The following is a 21,922-nucleotide window of genomic DNA, read 5'->3' as shown; positions in this document are numbered from 1 at the left end:
GCGGCCGAGGCGCAGCAGCAGCAGGCGGCGGGCGCGCACCTCCAGCACGCCAGAGGTCAGGCAGCGCCGCACCCACGGCCGACGTGGGCGCCGCCAGCCGGGCCCGCGCTGGCGCACGAACTCCTCGTACAGCTGCGCCTGCGCAACAAACGGTCGCGGAAGGCGTGCGTCAGTGCAGGGACGCCAGGATAAAGGGAGTGAACCGTCCATTAGGGCGGTTCACAAACAACAACTCAAGCACAGTAAAAACTCGGTTAACCGTCACTCTTTAAACCGCCAGTTTCTGTTAACCGTCACTGCTGTAACAGCATAATAATACTGTAATAACGGAATGCTCTAAGGTGCAGTTGTTTATTTACTTTATTTTAGTGGGAAGTGAATGTATCCGCCCGCCGTAGAATGGTACATAAAATATGACCTTCAGGTGACGTGCGAACACATCTCCCCCTTTTCTTGTCTTTGTCTCACTTGTGAGTCAACAATCACCACTGGATCGGTTTCCAGTTGTGGCGAGAAGACTCGCAGTGTATGTAGCGGACTGTGCCGTGTTACGTGTTTTCCACTTGAATAAGCTTTATTGACTAATATTTTACACTACCGTATTTAGTGCAGGTGTGTGTGATACAGTGACTTGATAAAATGTAAATGTAAACGTGTTGTTTTAGGACTTAAAACTTGAAATTATAAAACGCTTAAGAAAGGGCGAAACTGCGACAAATGTAGCGCTGATTTATGGTATTGGGAGAACAACAGTTAACGATATAAAACGTGATACTGATCAAATAGAACGACATGTCAACAATGCAGAGCATGGATGGAGATGTGCGAACAAGAAAGACAATGAAACCTGCAAAAATGATGAATTGGACACTGCAATGTACCGATGGTTTATACAAGCAAGAAGTCAGAAGATTCCACTTTCAGGGCCTATAATAATGGCCATGGCTGTTGAAATGAACAACCAACTTGATGGTGACTCGTCTTTTAAAGCAAGTATCGGATGGCTCGACAAATTTAAATTTCGTCATGGCATTCGCCAACTTGATGTCAGTGGAGAAAAACTCAGCGCGGATAGCTCTGTAATTGCTGAGTTCCGGGAACAATTTAAAGAAAAAATGGCTGATTTGAATCTTGTTAGGGAGCAAGTTTACAATTGTGATGAAACTGGGCTTCATTGGAAGGCTTTACCACAAAAGACATTAGCATCACTCTCTGAAAAAGCTGCTCCAGGTTTCAAAGTACAAAAAGATCGCATCACTGCTATGGATTTGCGCAAATGTGACCGGCAATCATAGGCTACCCCTACTTGTGATTGGGAAATCAAGAAAACCTCGTGCATTCAAGAATTTGAATGCTCTCCCTGCACAATACTACGCCCAGAAGAGTGCTTGGATGGGTCAATCAATTTTTTCTGACTGGTTTCACAAACAGTTTGTACCTCAAGTTAGAGCACATTTGGCTGAAAAAAAGTTGTCACAGAAAGCGCTATTGCTATTAGACAATGCCCCAACGCACCCTACTTGTGAAATGAAAAGTGATGACGGCAACATAACATGTGTCTTCCTTCCAGAAAACACAACTTCACTTATACAGCCCATGGATCAGGGAATCATCGAAAACATGAAACGTCATTACAGAAAAATATTTATCGAAAGTTTGCTCTCATCTGATGAATCAACATCTGTAAAACAGTTTTGGAGGTCTTACAGTATTAAAGATGCCATTTTCAATGTTGCCAGTGCATGGAATGATTTGTCAGTGTCAAATCTCAAGAATGGCTGGAACAAACTTTGGCCTCAACCTAGAGGTGAAGAATCGGAGGAACCTGAGTGTGTGACAGTTGACGAGATGGTCAATTTGTGCAATAATTTACAAATCAGCGCAAATTTGACGACAGAAGAAGTACCAGAGTGGTTAGAGTGTCACAAAGTCGATGGGGGTTTTTAGATTTTGAGTGATGACGAAATTGTTGCCAGTGTAAGTGCCACCAAAGAAGAAGAAGAAGGGGCTGATGAAGACAAGTGTTCAAACCATGAAGAAAAACAAACTATTGGCCATTCAGAGACCGAAACAATGCTGTCCAAGTGTATAGAATGGTTTGAAAGTCAAGAAGAGGCTAATGAAACGCAGGCTCTACTGCTCCGAAAAATACGAAATATTGCTGCGGTGAAAGCTCGAACATTAAAAAGGCACAAGAAATTGACTGACTATTTCCAAGCTAGATAAACTATTTCACCTGTAAGTTTATAGTACAGTACAGTACTGTACATTACGTATTTTGCAACTTTTGTAGCTACTGTACGGATGTTTTTATCATGTAATAAATAGTTTTATTTGCTATTACAATCGTGTTTAATTTGTTTTCGCTCCGAAATATTATTATATTACTGTGAGAGTGATATGTGTCTATACATAAAATGATCGATTGAGGTTATGTTTTGGAGGAATACAGTGTTTCTGTTATCCGTCTATTCGCTCAACCGTCACGACCACGGTCCCGAACATGACGGTTAATCGAGTTTCCACTGTACACGTGTTATTCGCCCGCCCGGTTGTCCGTGCGGTCTAAAGCAGGGCTTTCCGGGCGGGAAGGAGCGCCTGGTCCCCGGTACGAATCCGCCCGCCGGATTTGTGTCGAGGTCCGGCGAACCGGCCAGTCTGTGGATGGTTTTTAGGCGGTTTTCCATCTGCCTCGGCGAATGCGGGCTGGTTCCCCTTATTCCGCCACAGTTGCACTATGTCGGCGATTGCTGCGCAAACAAGTTCTCCAGGTACGCATGCACCACCATTACTTTACCACGCAAACATAGGGGTTACACTCGTCTGGTGTGAGACGTTCCCTGAGGGGTCCACCGGGGGCCGAACCGCACAATAACCCTGGGTTCAGTGTGGGGCAGCGGAGGGGTGAAGTGGACTGCGGTAGTCGTCGTGGGGTTGTGGACCACTGCGGCTGCGGCGGGGACGGAGCCTCTCTGTCGTTTCTAGGTCCCCGGTTAACGTACAATACAGTACAATACAATATACATGTTATTACAACCGTTATTGTGGAAGTAGGGGCCAGGAGGCGCTGGTGAAATAACACACTGCTAAGGTTATCTTTTTATTTTGAAAGGCTTCCTCAATAATAAATTTTTAACTCTGGCAATTAAAAAAAAATTAAAAAACAATTTCGAATAGCTGCCAAATTTTCTTTATGAAAAGGAGATTGCCAGGTATGACGTTACCAACTTCCCAATAGTAAGATTTTAGCTTGACATATATATATGGGGTGATCAAAAAGTCAGTATAAATTTGAAAACTGAATAAATTACGGAATAATGTAGATAGAGAGGTACAAATTGACACACATGCTTGGAATGACATGGGGTTTTATTAGAACTAAAAAAATACAAAGATTCAAAAAATGTCCAACAGATGGCGCTTCATCTGATCAGAATAGCAATAATTAATATAACAAAGTAAGACAAAGCAAAGATGATGTTCTTCACAGGAAATGCTCAATATGTCCACCATCATTCCTCAACAACAGCTGTAGTCGAGGAATAATGTTGTGAACAGCACTGTAAAGCATGTCCGGAGTTATGGTGAGGCATTGGCGTCGGATGTTGTCTTTCAGCATCCCTAGAGATGTCGGTCGATCACGATACATTTGCGACTTCAGGTAACCCCAAAGCCAATAATCGCACGTACTGAAATCTGGGGACCTGGGAGGCCAAGCATGACGAAAGTGGCGGCTGAGCACTCGATCATCACCAAACGACGCGCGCAAGAGGTCTTTCACGCGTCTACCAATATGGGGTGGAGCGCCATCCTGCATAAACATCGTACGTTCCAGCAGGTGTTTATCAGTCAGGCTGGGGATGATGCGATTCTGCAACATACCGGTGTACCTCTCACCCGTCACGGTAGCAGTTACAAAACCAGATCCACGCATTTCCTCGAAGAAAAAAGGCCCGATAACGGTAGATGTGGTAAATCCAATCCATACCGTGACTTTCTCGTCGTGCAATGGAGTTTCCACGACAGTTCTAGGATTTTTGGTAGCCCAAATTCTGCAGTTGTGGGCGTTGACAGACCCTCGGAGCGTGAAATGAGCTTCGTCGGTCCACAACACATTACTCAACCAATCGTCATCTTCCGCCATCTTTTAAAACGCCCACACTGCAAATGCCCTCCGCTTCACTAAATCGCCAGGTAACAGTTCATGATGCCGATGGATTTTGCACGGATAGCATCGAAGGGTACGCATCAGTGTCAACCAAAGAGTAGTGTATGGAATTCCAGTGCGACGTGCGACTGCACGAGCGCTGACTTCCCCGTGCATAGACGAACCCGCTACAGTCTCCATTTCTTCCTGAACTGTCTCAGCAGCATTACGCCTTGTGCTCGGTCGGCCACTACGGAGTCTATCGTCTAAACAACCCGTGGCTTCGAACTTCAAAATCATTCTCGCCACAGCTGCATTTGTCAACGGACCTTTACCCTTTCGAATCCCCTTCCTATGACGATAGGATCGTAACGCTGAGCTAGCACATTCCCCATTCTGATGCTTCACTAAAAGCGCCTTTTCAGGTAACATCAACATGTTGCGACTGCTGGCACATCTGATTCTCTCTCTCATTACAGCTCCTTTTATACACGATTGTCATGAGCACTCATTGACGTTTTGCTGTCCAGCGCCATCTGTCGGACATTTTGTGAACTTCGCATTTTTTGTTCTAATAAAACCCCATGTCATTCCAAGCATGTGTGTCAATTTTTACCTCTCTATCTACATTATTCCGTGGTTTATTAAGTTTTCAAATTTATACTGACATTTTGATCACCCGGTATATAAGACAACAATTTAAAAAACTCTTTTAAATAGCTGGTAAATTTTCTCTATGGAAAGGATATTGCAAGGTATGACGTTAACAACTTCCCAATAATAAGATTTTAAACTTGTTATATCTATAAGAGAACAATTCCGTAAAAAAAAAAAAAAAAAAAGAAAAAGAAAAAAAAAAAAGAAAAAGCGCCTTTAAGTAGCCAGTTTGTACTAAAGCTAAAATAGTTGTCTCTCGCCAGTTAAATAACTTATATTACACCTGTCAGTTGTTAAAAGATAAATGTGAATAAGCCAGCACACAAACCTTCACATTAAAGGCAGTTCCCAAAAAAATTTTCCTTAGCTCGGTGAGGGAGTGACACGTGTAAAGGGGCCCAAATCACAATAGGCGGAATAGTTACTGGTGGTCTACAGGGCCACGGCAGATCAGCCCCAAAACTTCCATTAGAAGCTACCACCTCCCCGAGTTACCCAAAACCAGAAGATGCAGCAAGGGCGGTGCCTGCACGGACTCCGAACCACAGCGACACGCGACACTGACCCTAAATCACCCAGTCGAGGTGTGAATGAAACGGTCTGACCAAGAAGCAATTACCAAATTTCCTGCGGACAGACAAACGAAAACTGTGGTGCGAAGACCCCAACAAAACCACTGGTGAAGAAACTCATACACTTCACTAGAACTTGAAAAACCCCTTTATATATATATATATATATATATATATATATATATATATATATATATATATATATATATATAGATATAGGGTCTATACAAGAGCGATGTACTTGAGGACAATATTATGGAAATGGGAGAGGATGTCGATGAAGATGAAATGGGAGATATAATACTGCGTGAAAGATTGACAGAGCACTGAAAGATCTGAGTCGAAACAAGGCCCCAGGAGTAGAGAACATTCCATTAGAACTACTGACGGCATTGGGAGAGCCAGTCCTGACGAAACTCTACCATCTGGTGAGCAAGATGTATGAGACAGGCGAAATACCCTCAGACTGCAAGAAGAATATAATAATTCCAATCCCAAAGAAAGCAGGTCTTGACAGATGTGAAAATTACTGAACAATGAGTTTAATAAGTCACAGCTGCAAAATACTAACGCGAATTCTTTACAGACGCATGGAAAAACTAGTAGAAGCCGACCTCGGGGAAGATCAGTTGGCATTCCGTAGAAATATTGGAACACGTGAGGCAATACTGATCCTACGACTTATCTTAGAAGCTAGATTTAGGGAAGGCAAACCTACGTTTCTAGCTTTTGTAGACTTAGAGAAAGCTTTTGACAATGTTGACTGGAATACTCTCTTTAAAATTCTAAAGGTGGAAGGGGTAAAATACAGGGAGCGAAAGGCTGTTTACAATTTGTACAGAAACCAGATGGCAGTTATTAAAGTCGAGGAACATGAAAGGGAAGCAGTGGTTGGGAAGGGAGTGAGACTGGGCTGTAGCCTATCCCCGATGTTATTCAATCTTTATATTGAGCAAGCAGTGAAGGAAACAATAGAAAAATTCGGAGTAGGTATTAAAATCCATGGAGAAGTAATAAAAACTTTGAGGTTTGCCGATGACATTGTTATTCTGTCAGAGACAGCAAAGGACTTGGAAGAGCAGTTGAACGGAATGGATAGTATGTTGAAAGGTGGATATAAGATGAACACCAACAAAAGCAAAACGAGGATAATGTAATGTAGTCGAATTAAGTCGGGTGATGCTGAGGGAATTAGATTAGGAAATGAGACACTTAAAGTAGTAAAGGAGTTTTGCTATATGGGGAGCAAAATAACTGATGATGGTCGAAGTAGAGAGGATATAAAATGTAGACTGGCAATGGCATGGAAAGCGTTTCTGAAGAAGAGAAATTTGTTAACTTCGAATATAGATTTAAGTGTCAGGAAGTCATTTCTGAAAGTATTTGTATGGAGTGTGGCAATGTATGGAAGTGAAACATGGACGATAAATAGTTTGGAAGCTTTCGAAATGTGGTGCTACAGAATAATGCTGAAGATTAGATGGGTAGATCACATAACTAATGAGGAGGTATTGAATAGGATTGCGGAGAAGAGAAGTTTGTGGCACAACTTGACTAGAAGAAGGGATCGGTTGGTAGGACATGTTCTGAGACATCAAGGGATCACCAATTTAGTATTGGAGGGCAGCGTGGAAGGTAAAAATCGTAGAAGGAGACCAAGAGACGAATACACTAAGCAGATTCAAAAGGATGTAGGTTGCAGTAGGTACTGGGAGATGAAGAAGCTTGCACAGGATAGAGTAGCACGGAGAGCTGCATCAAACCAGTCTCAGGACTGAAGACCACAATATATATATAACTCTGTTACATAAAAACAGTACTCAACTTCTCACACTCCACCACAGCGCCTAGAACACGTTGCACTTCCAAATGCTCGTCAGAGCCAACCGCTGCCAGTGGTTTCAATGGCCGATAAGAAGACATACGGTCCCAAGAGCTGATCTCCTACACTACGGCTTCTAAGGTTCATAAGCCACGTACATGCGGGTAAGGCAGACTTAGTCCCTGACAGCCAAGAGGTCGGGCAAAGCACGTGGCGAGCAGTTGACGATCCCCAACAGCAGGGCCCCGCTCTCGCCAGCACCTCTCTCGGTCACCGCCCAGTACGTGCTCCTCGATCTTCACGCGACCGTACACTTGCCTCACCTGCCGCTAGAGGGCGGTAGCGATCCAAACAGCGCGCCAAACAGAAAGCGCCACCGCAAACACTAGACGCGAAGCGAAAGCACACCGCCTGGCGCGCTTTTCGAACACAACTACGGCTCAGAGAGACCTCACCAGAAAGTATTAGTCACTTGTAGCCATAGTGGTTACGTCTGGGAACCGTGACTGTGTGGAATAATTACTGATTTGTAGTTTCCGTTACCAGCCGCTTTTATTTGCTTCATGTATAATTTAACATATTGCAACGCGTTTCGAGGATGTTCTGCTGATCTTCAAGTTTTATACGTACGGAAGATTATTACTTAAAAACAAAATTTTGATATGGCTCCATGCTGATGAATAATCGGAGCTACACGTATTGTCAATTTTTTTTTTTTTTTAACACGGCACTGAACTGTTATACGGGGTGTTTAGAAATGAATATCGTTGTTTTAACGCTTTATAATATTTATTATATTAAACTTACAGTTATAAATGATATGTCAAATGAAAGAGCGACTCAAACAGTTTTACCAAGAACCTTATAAATGTCCAATGTGAGCACCGTTTGTCACACGGCAAACATCAAGTCTATAGCCGAGTTCTTCCCAAACGTAGATGAGTGTGTCTTCAGTAATTGTAGCAACAGCTGCTTCAATCCGGTTTCTTAATTCAGGGAGGTCTGTTGGTAGGGGAGGCACGTACACAGGATCCTTGATGAAGCCCCAAAGGAAAAAATCGCATGGCGTGTTAGGTCAGGTGAATGTGGACGCCATGCAAAGCAAGCCCTGTCATTGGGCCCTTTGCGGCCTATCCAGCGCTTGGGTACAGTGAAGTTCAACCAATCGCGCATGCGCACTGGTGCCGAACACAACTGCTTGAGGCAGGGGCAATTGCCCCCCCCCCCCCCCCCCCCCCCGGCCACCGTTGCTTGACCGATCTTTCTTTCCGACTGCTTTAGGGGCTGATTATTTTACGTCTATCTAGTATGTTTTACTTGAAGTTGAATATGTAAACAATGGCACGCAGTTTGATGTAACAATTCAAAAAGAGACCTTGAAGCCACTTCCATTTAACGAATAAACTACAGAAGAAACAACTATACTTGCGAATAAAATGATAATATTCGCTGAGGCATGAGCGATGTGTGTCCCTTTTTTAGCACTTTCCCTGCAGTGCGTATGTAAGATTTTGTTCCTAGTGGCAAATTGGAAAGAGATGGCAATGAGCACCGAAGGAATACTTGAAAATATTCTCATTAGTTGAAAATAGTGAGAACCTTACGACAATCCCTTGTATTCTGCAATTGCACGTTTCGATCTGGATGAACGCTTCTCCCCCATTTTGGCTTTCTTCTCACTTTTGATGCGGAATGTGAACAAACATTAATTAGCCAAATGTAATAATGCACACGAAAATAACGTCTGTGGATTCATTCACAATCCATTCTCTCATTTTATTTTTTATTTTGTCCAGTAAGAATATAAATGTTACGGTCAGCAGATTCAAACAGATCCTGAAATCTAGAAAACTCACATTCATTTCTCTTTCTCCAGAGTGCAGAGGACAACTCTGCCAAAGACTGAGGAAGATGCGTTTTCCTCATCAATATAATTTATTCTGAGGAACTAAGCGTATGCTTCTGCCGCAATCTGAAAAAGCATGAATTTCATAACAGTGTTAGAACTTAGAGCTGTGGCTTTGTTCTAAACTGTTTGCTTATTTCAGAAGTCAAATCTTGAAGAAACGAACTGGTGTTTGCAAATAGCCAGGGAAACTGCTGGAGTAGAAGGAAGAATCTGCTCTCGAGCTTGCTAAACTGTCATAACAGTATTTAAAGAAAACATGAGCTCCTGTTGCTAGTTCATGAATTTTTATTGTTTACGTCCTGTTTCTGATTCCTATAATGCCATCATTCCCCACCTGCTTTCCTCCCACATGATTTTATTGATAATATGTATTTCGCCACCAGTTCATAAGTATTTCACAGGACTCTGAAAACCCAATGGTACTCGGTCGCTGTAGCGGAACAGCTTTAGGCGTTGTCATGAGCCGCGCGTACGCGAAGACTGTGTTCGTGTCCCCCCTTGGGTATCAGTGATGTCTGTACAGTGTGTAAACTTTTAGATGGCAGACCTCTCCCTAGTCCTGAATCGGTAGAAGTCGGTAAACGTCGGGAGACTTCGGTAGGCAGTTGCAACTGCTGCCAACATTATGTAGCTGACTGTGTTGTGCAAGGTAGCCATTGTCGTCTGCTTCGTTATCGTTTTGCGCTGTACTGTTCTGCGTGTTTTTATTGTGCAGTTGAGCTAAACATTTTCAAAATGAGTGAAGAGGCAGTTGCTGGCCCATCTTGGGAGTCGCCAACAACCCCTACCGGTAGGCCTACGGTTAGAAGGAAACCAGTATTACGTATCGATGCTCGCAAAATTATATTGCGTGTGATTGAATGCTGCGAAAGGGAAAGGGAGCAGAAAAAATTGCTTCTATTACTCTTTTCGGGAGTTTGGAGAACAACTTACCAAAGTTTCATTGCAATCGGAAGAATGGTTTGTGAGCGCATAGTAGACAAACATACATACATTCATTTTTATATATATAGATTTTAATATACATGACGATTTCAGTTTCGTTTACGAATAACATTTAAAGCGAGTTTTACTTCCAAGCCTTTCGTGTAAGCATGACGCGCAATTGGTAGTGCCAGCACTGCAACTGGTAGGCGTGCCTTGTCCCCCCCCCCCCCCCTTGCCAGCCAATGCTTGCTTCCTCCTCTCACCGCACTCCCCTCACAACTCTGCCGTCTTACAGTTAACACACTTCGTAGATTAAGCTACAATAAGTTAGCACTAAGCTGTCTCTAATGACCACATTGTCAACAGGACGTAAAACAACAACGTAAAAAAAACGTAGGCTTCCAATTTTTTGCTTCTCAAATTCAGTGAAACACGATAGTGATAATGTAAGTCACCACTGTAGTAGGCCTAGAAGCGTGATTTGACAGAAAAAAAAACATCATATATTAGAAACTACTGCGAACCGCTGAAGTCAAGAAGGTTGTGTTGAGGTGCGGTTTGACTGTTAAGAAACTGACAGCGAGCGAACACTTTGGGTGGCCACCGGCATCGAGCTCAATATCCCTCGCATACCTCGCCACGGTCGACGCCAAGTTTATCGTGACAACCCTCAAACAAATTCGGCAGAAGAATATTGCAGAGTAACAGTCTATGCTCCCCTACTTGTCTCCACAACCGTACACGTACAATTTGAAACGAGACTCGTCCGACCTGCAACATGTTTCCAGTCATCAACAGACCAATGTCGCTGTTGACGGGCGCAGGCGAGGCGTAAAGCTTTGTGTCGTGCAGTCATCAACGGTACACGAGTGTGCCTTCGGCTCCGAAAGCCCATACCGATGAGGTTTCGTTGACTGGTTCGCATGCTGACACTTGTTGATGGCCTAGCATTGAAATCTGCAGCGATTTGCGAAAAGGTTGCACTTTATCACGTTGAACGATTCTCTTCAGTCGTCGTCGGTCCCGTTCTTGCAGGATCTTTTTCCGGCGGCAGCATTGTTGGATATTTGATGTTTTACCGGATTCCTTATACTCACAGTACACTCGTGAAATGGTCGTATGGGAAAATCACCACTTCATCGCTACCTCGCAGATGCTGTGTCCCACCGCCCGTGCGCCGACTGTAACACTACGTTTAAACTCACTTAATTCAAATGGTTCTGTGCACTATGGGACTTAACATCTGAAGTCATCAGTCCCCTAGAACTTAGAACTACTTAAACCTAGCTAACCTAAGGATATCACACACATCCATGCCCGAGGCAGGATTCGAACCTGCGACAGTAGCGGTCGTGCGATTCCAGTCTGAAGCGCCTAGAACCGCTCGGCCACAACGGCCGGCGAAACTCACTTAAATCTTGATAACCTGCAATGTTGGAGCAGTAACCGATTTAACATCTGCGCCAGACATTTTTAGTCTTATACAGGCGTTGCCGACAACAGCCCCATATTGTGCCTGTGTACATATCTCTGTACTTGAATACACATGCCTTTACAAGTTTCTTTGGTGCTTCAGTGTAATGTAAGTAAAGAATAGCGAGAGGTGTGAGGTCATCCACATGACTGGATCCGTAAAATATCGGTTACACGATAAATCAGTCTAATCTCAAGGCCGTAAATTCAACTAAATAGCCGGCCGCTGGTGGACGAGCGGTTCTGGCGCTACAGTCTGGAACCGCGCGACCGCTAAGGTCGCAGGTTCGAATCCTGCCTCGGGCATGGATGTGTGTGTTGTCCTTAGGTTAGTTAGGTTTAAGTAGTTCTAAGTTCTAGGGGACTTATGACCTCAGCAGTTGAGTCCCAAAGTGCTCAGAGCCATTTGAATTTTTTTTCAACTAAATAGCTAGGAATTACAATTACGAAAAATTTAAATTGGAAAGAACACACGAAGAAAATGTTGTGGGGAAGGCAAACCAAAGACTGCGTTTATAGGCAGAACGCTAAGAAAATGTAATGGATCTACAAAGAGACTGCATGCACTACGCTTGTCCGTCCTCTTTTGGAGTACTGCTGCACTATCTGGGCTCCTTACCAGGTAAGATTAAAGGAGTACATCGAGAAAGTTCAACGCATAGGAGCACTTTTTGTAGTATCACGAAATAGGGGAGTGAGTCTCATGGACGTGATAAGGATTTGGGATGGACACCATTAAAACAAAGACTTTTTCGTTGAGGCGGAATTTTCTCACGAAATGTCAATCAGTAACTTTGTATTTTGTTGACGCCGGCCTACATAGTGAGAAACGATCATTATAATAAATCAAGGGAAATCAGAGCTCGCACGGAAAGATATAGGTGTTCGTTTTTCCGCGCTTTGTTCGGGAGTGGAATAAGAGAGAATTATTCTGAAGGTGGTTCGATGAACCCTCTGCAGAGTATCCAAGTAGATGTAGATGTTGATTTCACTCTAAATTTCACATTTTTTAAAAAAAAATGACAGTGTATATACTCAAAACACAATGTTATTTCAAATCTCACAAATAATTTTAATGAGACTGGAGAGAAGACATAATTGTAGTGTGTCACATGTATCGAAATTTATCGATTATCGGACACCACTATGTAAACAAACGTATGCTTGGTTATTTGTGAAAACATTATACTAGCTAAATCGCCATTGTGGTGACAAGTGACCACGCTGGGACATCAGCACATGTTGTATGTTTTAATTGTGTGATGTTTTATTTGCGACATGCTAATGTACCCTGCCACGTTTTATTACAATGTGACACAACATCACGTGTGACTTGCAGTGCTGAAAAAAGCATTCACATCTAATAACGTAACGGGGTACGTTCTAATGTTCAGTAGTGTACACAGTGGTTATATGAAATCGTATATGTTTGTGGTACCACTACTTGAGATGTTGGTTTTAGTAACTGTTAGATCTGATGATGGTACCGTAAATCTGCAGAAAGTGGTAATATCAATAAAGAGATTTCCTAGCGATCTTGGTAAACTTGGTTCTTCAAGAGTAATATAATAAGTAAAATGTCTCAATCTACATTAGCAAACGACTTTTTGTTTGTTGTTCGCTGCTGGTGTGGTATTTGTGGGGAGGGGGGAGGAGGAGGAGGAGGAGGGGGCAGGCAGTGGTTGGCCGGAAATTAATGTCCGGTGATGCCTTCTGCTGATGTGGAGCTGCCTCATTGTTTATTATTATTGACGCCACAGCTTGTATAGGATGCAGATCAGTGCTTACGGTGCGAGAATCTGCCTGTACAATATTTTACTTAAGCACTCCGTCTTCAGGCCACAGGTGGCCCATCGGGACCATCCGACCGCCGTTTCGTCCTCACTGAGAATGTGGAAAGGCGGGGCATGTGGTCAGCACACGGCTCTCCCGGTCGTTATGAGGTTTCCTGTGACAGGAGCCGCTACTATTTGGTCGAGTAGCTCCTCAGTTGGCATCACGAGGCTGAGTGCTCCCCGAAAAATGGCAACAGTGCACGGCGATCCCGACGGTCACCCACCCAAGTGCCGACCACGCCCCACAGCGCTTAACTTCGGTGTATCCATTGCGGCAAGGCCGTTGCCCCACTCTTTTACTTGACAGTTGTTAATTTAGGATTTTGATGTCCCAAAAGCAGTTTGCATCGTTGGTACACCGGCGGAGATGTTGTGAGACGTTACAGTATTGTACTATTTATTTTGGCACTGTTTTTTGACGCAGTTGACTCCACTGTCCTCCTGAGGGATATCGTGCCAAATTCTGTCCTAATGGCGCGTTAGACTGTCAGAATCCTGAGCTGGTTGGAACGCCCTGCCCATAAAATTTCAAACGCCCTCAACTGCGAAGAGATCCGGCAACCTTGCTGGCCAAGGCAGTATTTGGCATGCAGGAAGACAAACAGTAGATACTCTAGCCGCGTGCGGGCGGGCAATAACTTGCCGAAATGAACGTCCAGGATGACTTGTCACGAAGGGCAACAAAACGGGGCGTAGAACACCGTCAACGTACCGTTGTGCTGTAAGAGTGCCGCGAATAACAACCAAAGAGGTCCTGTTATGAAAAGGAATGGCGCCTCAGATCATCGTACGTGGTTCTCGGGCCTTTATACTGAGTGACAGTCAGGCAGGTATCCCACTGCATTTCATGGCTTTTCCAGACACGTCTTCGGCCCGGAATCTCATTGACTGGAGTAGAGTTCTCTTCAGCGATGAGCCCCGCTTCAAATTGAGCCCCAATGCCTAGACACTCTGTACAGTGAAGAGATACCAACCTGAATGTTGCCCACCTTATGGTCCGACATCCAGGACGCACACGGCGAGAGTTTCTACCGCTTGTCTTCGTGCTTGCCAAACCCTACCTTTGCCAGCAAGGTCGCTGTATCTCTCCCAACTGAGAAAGACCCTCCAACCATCTCGTGATTTTGACCATCTAACACGCCAGTTCGACAGAATCTGTCACGATGTGCCTCAGGAACAGGTCCAGCAACTCTGTCAATCAATGTCAAGCCAAATGGCTGCTTGCTTAATGGTCAAAAGTGGACCAATGCGTTACTGACTAGCTCTGTTTCTGCAGCTGAAGATCTTTCTCTTGAATAAATCATCCAGTTTTTTCTGAAATTGTAAGCATTCCTTTGTCTGCGTTTGAACATCACATCTATAGATTTCTCTTCCATTCGGATAATTTCTTCGTGGTGCGTCGTTTTTTCTCCCCCTTTTTTCTTGGAGTGTATCAGTGTCCCTCCTCGGATTCCGCATTAAAATACTGTAATATTTTGGGGAAACCACTAAAATGTCCAGAAATAGGCACATCATGACAGAAATTAATGAGTAGATAATGAGATTAAAGCTGACGAACAAGGGACGTTTTGAAACAAGAGACAGCCGGCCGAAAAGGCCGCGCTGTTCTAGCCGCTACAGTCGGGAGCTGAGCGACCGCTACGGTCGCAGGTTCGAATCCTGTCTCGGGCATGGATGTGTGCGATGTCCTTAGGTTAGTTAGGTATAATTTGTAGTGGCGTAGCAAGACAGCCACGCCACTCGGAAGTAGCCGAAAGGCACGCGTTAAGCTCACGCAGGCTGGCGTGAGGTCTGAAACAGGATACGTAATGAATGCTATAAAGAAAAGTACGTAGCTTCTGGAATACCTAACTTTAATCCATAATTATAGAACATCGCTCTTGATGATACATGCTTCATAATATTAATTAGCAATTGAATACGGCGCCTTGCTATGTCGTAGCAAATGTAGCTGAAGGCTAGGCTAACTATCGTCTCGGCAAATGAGAGCGTATTTGTCAGCGTGGCGTCGCTAGCAAAGTCGGCTGTACAACTGGGGCGAGTGCCAGGACGTCTCTCTAGACCTGCCGTGTGGTGGCGCTCGGTCTGCAATTACTGACAGTGGCGACACGCGGATCCGCCGTATACTAGCGGACCGCGGCCGATTTAAAAGGCTACCACCTAGCAAGTGTGGTGTCTGGCGGTGACAACACATAATTAGTTCTAAGTTCTAGACGGCTGATGACCTCAGAAGTTAAGTCGCATAGTGCTCAGAGCCATTTGAACCATTTGAAACAAGAGACAGGACAACCGATAAGTGTAACAGTCACAATTAAATGGAGATAATGTTGTGACTCATCATTCACAATTTCCGACAATTTCCTTAGTAATATATTATGTAATGTGTCACTGGCACAGGAAACTTTTCCAGATAGATTAAAGTATTCCTTTATTAGGAAGATGACAAGAAAGAATTATTGTCCAATTTTCTTACAAACATCTTTTTCCACAATATTCGAAAAAAGTGATGAACTCAAAAGCAGTCTCATATTTTAGCAGAAACACTTTACTTAACACGTTGAGAGTTTGAATTCCAGAAGGGCTGTTCGACTGAGAATACTATTCATTATTATGAGTTTTAAATAACAAAATATCGACAGTTAGTGTTTTCTGTGAAATTTCCAAGGCGCTGGTTGGATCATGTTACTCTCTTAGTAAAATTATGGACTTGATGACTTTATGGACAACTGATATAAATAAATCATACTTGACAGGCAGAACACGAACAACTATGCTGAATATTTCAAATAACGTTGGAAAGAGGGAAACTTTAGCTAGTGAGGAGGAATCACTCAGAGAGTTGTACAGGGTTCAGTTTTATGTCATACGCGAACGCTCTCCCACTTAACATTCCTCAAGCAGAGTTGGTACTTTTGCAGACATTATTAGTGCTATAATAAATGCCATTGGTGTGAAAATAACAGAAAAATCATTGTTCATGATTCTTTCCGAAGAATTATTAAGAGGTTCTCCGAAAATGTGCTCCCCTTTAATTTTGAAGAAATTCATTATTGTTAGTCCTGCACAACAAATAGCGTCTTACCATCGGTGGCAAAGCACACGAACAATAATCAGTATAAAGTATAGTATGTTCCAAATTGTTGGATCTAGATATCGATCAAAACTTGTACTGGGTGAAATGTATTACTAAACTGCTCAAACAATTAAAGACCGATGAGTAACGTGTTCATTAATGCGAAATTTTGGTCATAGTAACATTTAGGAACTTGTAAATGGCCAGCATGTTGCCATACTTTGAAACTAACGATGTATATACATTCTGTAAACCGACTCGTTCCACATCATTTCGATAAAAAGATCTATCAATTGGTCTAGGGAACATGTATCTAACTAACTCAAAGAACACACTGTTCGCCTTTAGTGCTGCACATGCCGTAGAACTGGCGAAAGGTACTCAAGTGACCTCTCAAACTGAGATGTTTCTTTAGAAAATATACATTTACATATTGAGGGTAGAGCCTAGTGTAGTACGTATGTAAACCTTGTGTCTTTAATTACGTAAACATAAATTTTGATTAAGTCGATATCGTAAAATGCAGATGTCATATCAAGAATACCAGCGATCTGCATTTCAAATCAGAGATTTCCAGGTGTTCAGAGATATACGGAATACCTTTGCTAAAACAAGAAAATGTAAAGCTGTTTCGTTTGTTTTATGAGTGCTGGCTCACTTCTATCTTGCCTTCCATCCACTCTGCTGCAGAGTTGATTTACTTGTGTCTGCTCGTGTACGCGTTTTTCGCTGGCTTTAAATAATATTAAACTTGTGTATCTAGTTTATACGATTGTTATCATTTATAGAGTAATTTCCTTTCCTAGAACTCTGACACGTGTATGTATTTATTCACTATTTTTCAGAATATTCAACGGTTGGAATAGCGAAGTTGGTAAGGAATTACGGTATATTAATAATTTTTACTTATGGACCGTCTGACAGCAACTGAATAAAACACAATTTCAGTGCCATACGCGTTTCGCCTTTATTTTCTGCAAGGCATCATCAGTGGCCTGGAATATGTACATATGTTAGCTATTTTATTTACATTTTTGTCATTGTGCCTATAGGTTATAAACAGTTCTGGTGGTTGGTATTTCTTATTAAGTAGTAATGTTTTTAACTGTACTTACAGGTTGCGTGGACAATTTCCTACATATTACGCTCCTGTTGCATTTTTAGTGTTGTTCTTCTTCTTATGAACGCCAATTTGCGGTATTTTTCGCCATTCCACAACACTATGCACAGAACGCTTTTTTTAAAGCAATGTTTTGGTTTCTGTTGACGACTGTCAAATATTTTTGCCAAAGATCGAATGTTATTGCCAAACTTATGAGTGTAACTATTGAAGTATCTGTGGTCTGTTCGTGTATGCATTTGTGTGTGCGTTTGTGTATGTGTGTGTGTGTGTGTGTGTGTGTGTGTGTGTGTGTGTGTGTGTGTGTGAGTGTTTTTTGGTGTGATGTATATTTTTTTCCCCTGTGTGAGTGTGTGTGTGTGTGTCTCCAGATGATGTGGGGAAGAGTTTTATTTCTTTTTTTCTTTTTTATGTTATCATTTCCTTTACTAAGTGCAGTAGGGAGCCTGTGCTGATGTGTGTTTGTTCATTTATCACATGTTTGTTTTCTGCTATGGCTTTTTGGATGTGGAAGTTTTCTTGCATTTGTATAAGATGTTTGTCATGGTTGATTATTCTCATTATTTTCATTTCTTGTTCCATGTTTGTAGGATGATGGTTGTAGTGTTTTAAATGCTCTGCAAATGTGGAATGGTTTGTTTCATACTTCCAACATCTGATATGTTCTTTGCATCTTGTTTGAAAATTCCTGCATGTCATGCCTATGTATACTGCATCACAACTTTGACATTCAAGTTTATATATTCCTGATTGTTGGAATTTGTCTCTCTTGGTAGCTGGCTGGCTTAGGTGTGATTGAAGGGTTTGCCCAGGCTTATATGCTATTTTGAAGCCCTGTTTCTTTAGGATGTTTGCAACTCTGTGTGTTAGTTTATGTGTGTAGGTCATGGTGTACCATCTGGTACTTTTCTGTGTGGTGTTGTCATTGTGTGTGTTTGTTGAGTGTGTTTGTAAGTTGTCAGCTTGTGAGTCCTTTTGTATTGTGGAACTGTTGTGTTTGTTTTTTATTTGTGTTTTATTTTTTGATTGAGCTTGTGTACCACATGTGTGTCATACCCGTTGTTCCTAGCTATTTGTATGATTGTACTCGTTTCTTGTTCATAGTTTCTCTTGCTGAGTGGGATTCCGTTTAATCTATGTAACATGTGTCTTAGTGCTGCAAGTTTCTGGCTGTGGGGGTGGTTGGATGTGGAATGTATTATTGTGTCTCTGACTGTTGGTTTTCTAAAGATGTTAAATGTATGTTTACCATTTTCTTTTTTAATTGTAATGTCAAGAAAATTTATTTGATTTTCTTTTTCTTTTTCAAGTGTGAATTTTATGTTCTGATGAGCTTTGTTTATTTCTGAATGGAGTTCATCTATTTTTTCACTTGGCTCATCTACCAGACAAATAATGTCATCCACGTATCTATACCAATATATGATTTTGAAACTTTCATTTGTGGTTATCTTATCAAATATCTGATTTTCTAGGTGACTGATGAAAATGTTTGCTAGTGTTCCTGATACTGGGGATCCCATGGGCAGTCCATCAGTTTGTAGATAATATTCTTTCTCAAACTGAAAATAGTTTTGTTCAGTTGTCAGTCTGAGCATATCTGTTATTTCTTTTATTGCGTCTGTGGTGAGGTTGCTGTGGGATGAGAGATTTTGTTCTATGATTTCTATTGTTTCTGTGATAGGGATGGAGGTATACATATTTTCTATATCGAATGAAATCAGTGATGCTGTGTGTGGTACCTGTATGTTTTGTATGTTTTCTATTAGGTTTCCTGTGTTTATCACTGTTCTGTTGTTTTCTACTTTATAGTGTTTTGTAACTAACTTTTGGAGGTGTTTGGCTATGCGGTATGTTGAGGCTTTCTTGAAGTTGATAACAGCTCTCATTGGCATTCCGTCTTTATGTACTTTCGGTTGACTGCGGAGTGTTGGTGCTTGTGGGTTTTTCTGTGTTAAGTAGTATTTCTGTTTGTCTGTGAGTGTGTGTTCAATGCTTTTCAGTGTTCGTTTCACATTTGCCTGGAATCGTGTAGTTGGATCTGACTTCAGTTTTTGTATGGCGTTGGTGTTTATGTATTCCTTGGTTTTTGTGATGTATTGCTCTTTATCCATGAGTACTGTTACATTTCCCTTGTCTGCTCTTGTTATTAATACGTTATTGTCTGTTAACGTTTGTTTTAACCTTTTCATAGTAGCTGCTTCTGTTTGGTTGTTCTTATTGTGTGTCTGCTGTGTTTGTTTTATTATACCTTTTATTTCTTCTTTTACTAGTTCTCTTGTCAGTCCTATGTTTATTTCACAATTGTTTTGTTGTTCTTCACGTGTAAGGATGTGTTCGGTTTCTACTATGAGATTTTCTATGTGTTGATTGTTCACTTTGTTATTGGTGCAGTGTTTCAAACCTTTTTCCAAGAGCATTTTTTCATTTTCGTGTAGTTCTGTCTCTGTTAGGTTAACGAAGCGTGGATGGAATGTGTGTTGGTGTTCATGTGGTTTCTCATTTAAAATGTAAATGTGTTTTTGCGTCTTTTTTACTGTTAGTTTCATTATCTTCTGTTTATGTTTGGTTTGTAAATGTTTCATTGCTGTGTATGTGTTGTGTTCAGTTTTTTCTGCTAGTGCCATGAAAACTGCGGCGTTTCCTACGTTTTTTGCCAATTCTAGATGAGTCTCATAGAGTATCATGTTTAGGTGCTGTTTTTTCGAATAGAGCATCTTAATTTCATGTAGTGATCAATATCGTTCTGCAAATGATTTCGACTTTTGTGCCACTGTAGAACTGTTTTTAACCTTTACATTAATGTAACTTGGAATTAAATCGTTCTTTTTGCATGTTTTGTTGAATTTTATATGCTGTATCGTCTTATGGAGTCTCAAATGTATTTTCTTGAACCTGTTGTACACGTTGACAGGGAATGCTTGACAGGGAATGCTTGACGTAGCTGTATTGACATCTTCAACTTTTATAGTCCTGTCTTCCTCAGTTGCGTGTAATATTACGGTATATTAATAATTTTTACTTATGGACCGTCTGACAGCAACGGAATAAAACACAATTTTAGTGCCATACGCGTTTCGCCTTTATTTTCTGCAAGGCATCATCAGTGGCCTGGAATATGTTGTTCTTCTTCTTATGAACTCCAATTTGCGGTATTTTTCGCCATTCCACAACACTATGCACAGAACGTTTTTTTTAAAGCAATGTTTTGGTTTCTGTTGACGACTGTCAAATATTTTTGCCAAAGATCGAATGTTATTGCAAAACATATGAGTGTAACTATTGAAGTATTAAAACACTACAACCATCATCCTACAAACATGGAACAAGAAATGAAAATAATGAGAATAAGCAACCATGACAAACATCTTATACAAATGCAAGAAAACTTCCACATCCAAAAAGCCATAGCAGAAAACAAACATGTGATAAATGAACAAACACACATCAGCACAGGCTCCCTACTGCACTTAGTAAAGGAAATGATAACATAAAAAAGAAAAAAAGAAATAAAACTCTTCCCCACATCATCTGGAGACACACACACACACACACACACACACACACACACTCACACAGGGGAAAAAAATACACACACACACAGCACAAAAAAAATATATATCACACCAAAAAACACTCACACACACACTCACACACACACACACACACACACACAAATGCATACACGAACAGACCACAGATACTTCAATAGTTACACTCATAAGTTTGGCAATAACATTCGATCTTTGGCAAAAATATTTGACAGTCGTCAACAGAAACCAAAACATTGCTTTAAAAAAAGCGTTCTGTGCATAGTGTTGTGGAATGGCGAAAAATACCGCAAATTGGCGTTCATAAGAAGAAGAACAACACTAAAAATGCAACAGGAGCGTAATATGTAGGAAATTGTCCACGCAACCTGTAAGTACAGTTAAAAACATTACTACTTAATAAGAAATACCAACCACCAGAACTGTTTATAACCTATAGGCACAATGACAAAAATGTAAATAAAATAGCTAACATATGTACATATTCCAGGCCACTGATGATGCCTTGCAGAAAATAAAGGCGAAACGCGTATGGCACTAAAATTGTGTTTTATTCAGTTGCTGTCAGACGGTCCATAAGTAAAAATTATTAATATACCGTAATATTACATGCAACTGAGGAAGACAGGACTATAAAAGTTGAAGATGGTAAGGAATTGTTGCGAGACGAAATGAGCGAACACGTTGAGTGTACAGTCAGTTTGCCTTTGAACCAAATACAATGCGGCCCTGAGATGGAAGCCATGCTGTGAATGATTCGTCCATTGATCTCCCATCAATGATGTTGTCTATCTTCAATATCAGTCAGACAGAGGCGCGCTCTACTATTTTAATCG

At 41.7% G+C, this 21,922-nt stretch overlaps 1 long non-coding RNA gene across 1 annotated transcript in view; it reads right to left on the bottom strand.

Annotated features, from left to right (window-relative positions):
* Nucleotides 1-35: 35 nt before the first annotated feature.
* Nucleotides 36-21,922, bottom strand: part of LOC124777910 — a 166,565-nt gene continuing 144,678 nt past the window's right edge. The window contains exon 3 of the long non-coding RNA XR_007015799.1: nt 36-138. This is a non-coding gene — a long non-coding RNA (uncharacterized LOC124777910). The remainder of the gene's footprint in view (nt 139-21,922) is intronic.

The sequence above is a fragment of the Schistocerca piceifrons genome, chromosome 2, assembly GCF_021461385.2.
Source record: "Schistocerca piceifrons isolate TAMUIC-IGC-003096 chromosome 2, iqSchPice1.1, whole genome shotgun sequence".
NCBI lineage: Eukaryota > Metazoa > Arthropoda > Insecta > Orthoptera > Acrididae > Schistocerca > Schistocerca piceifrons.
Note: the sequence above shows the minus strand (reverse complement) of the source record. Positions and strands in the feature narration are given on the sequence as shown.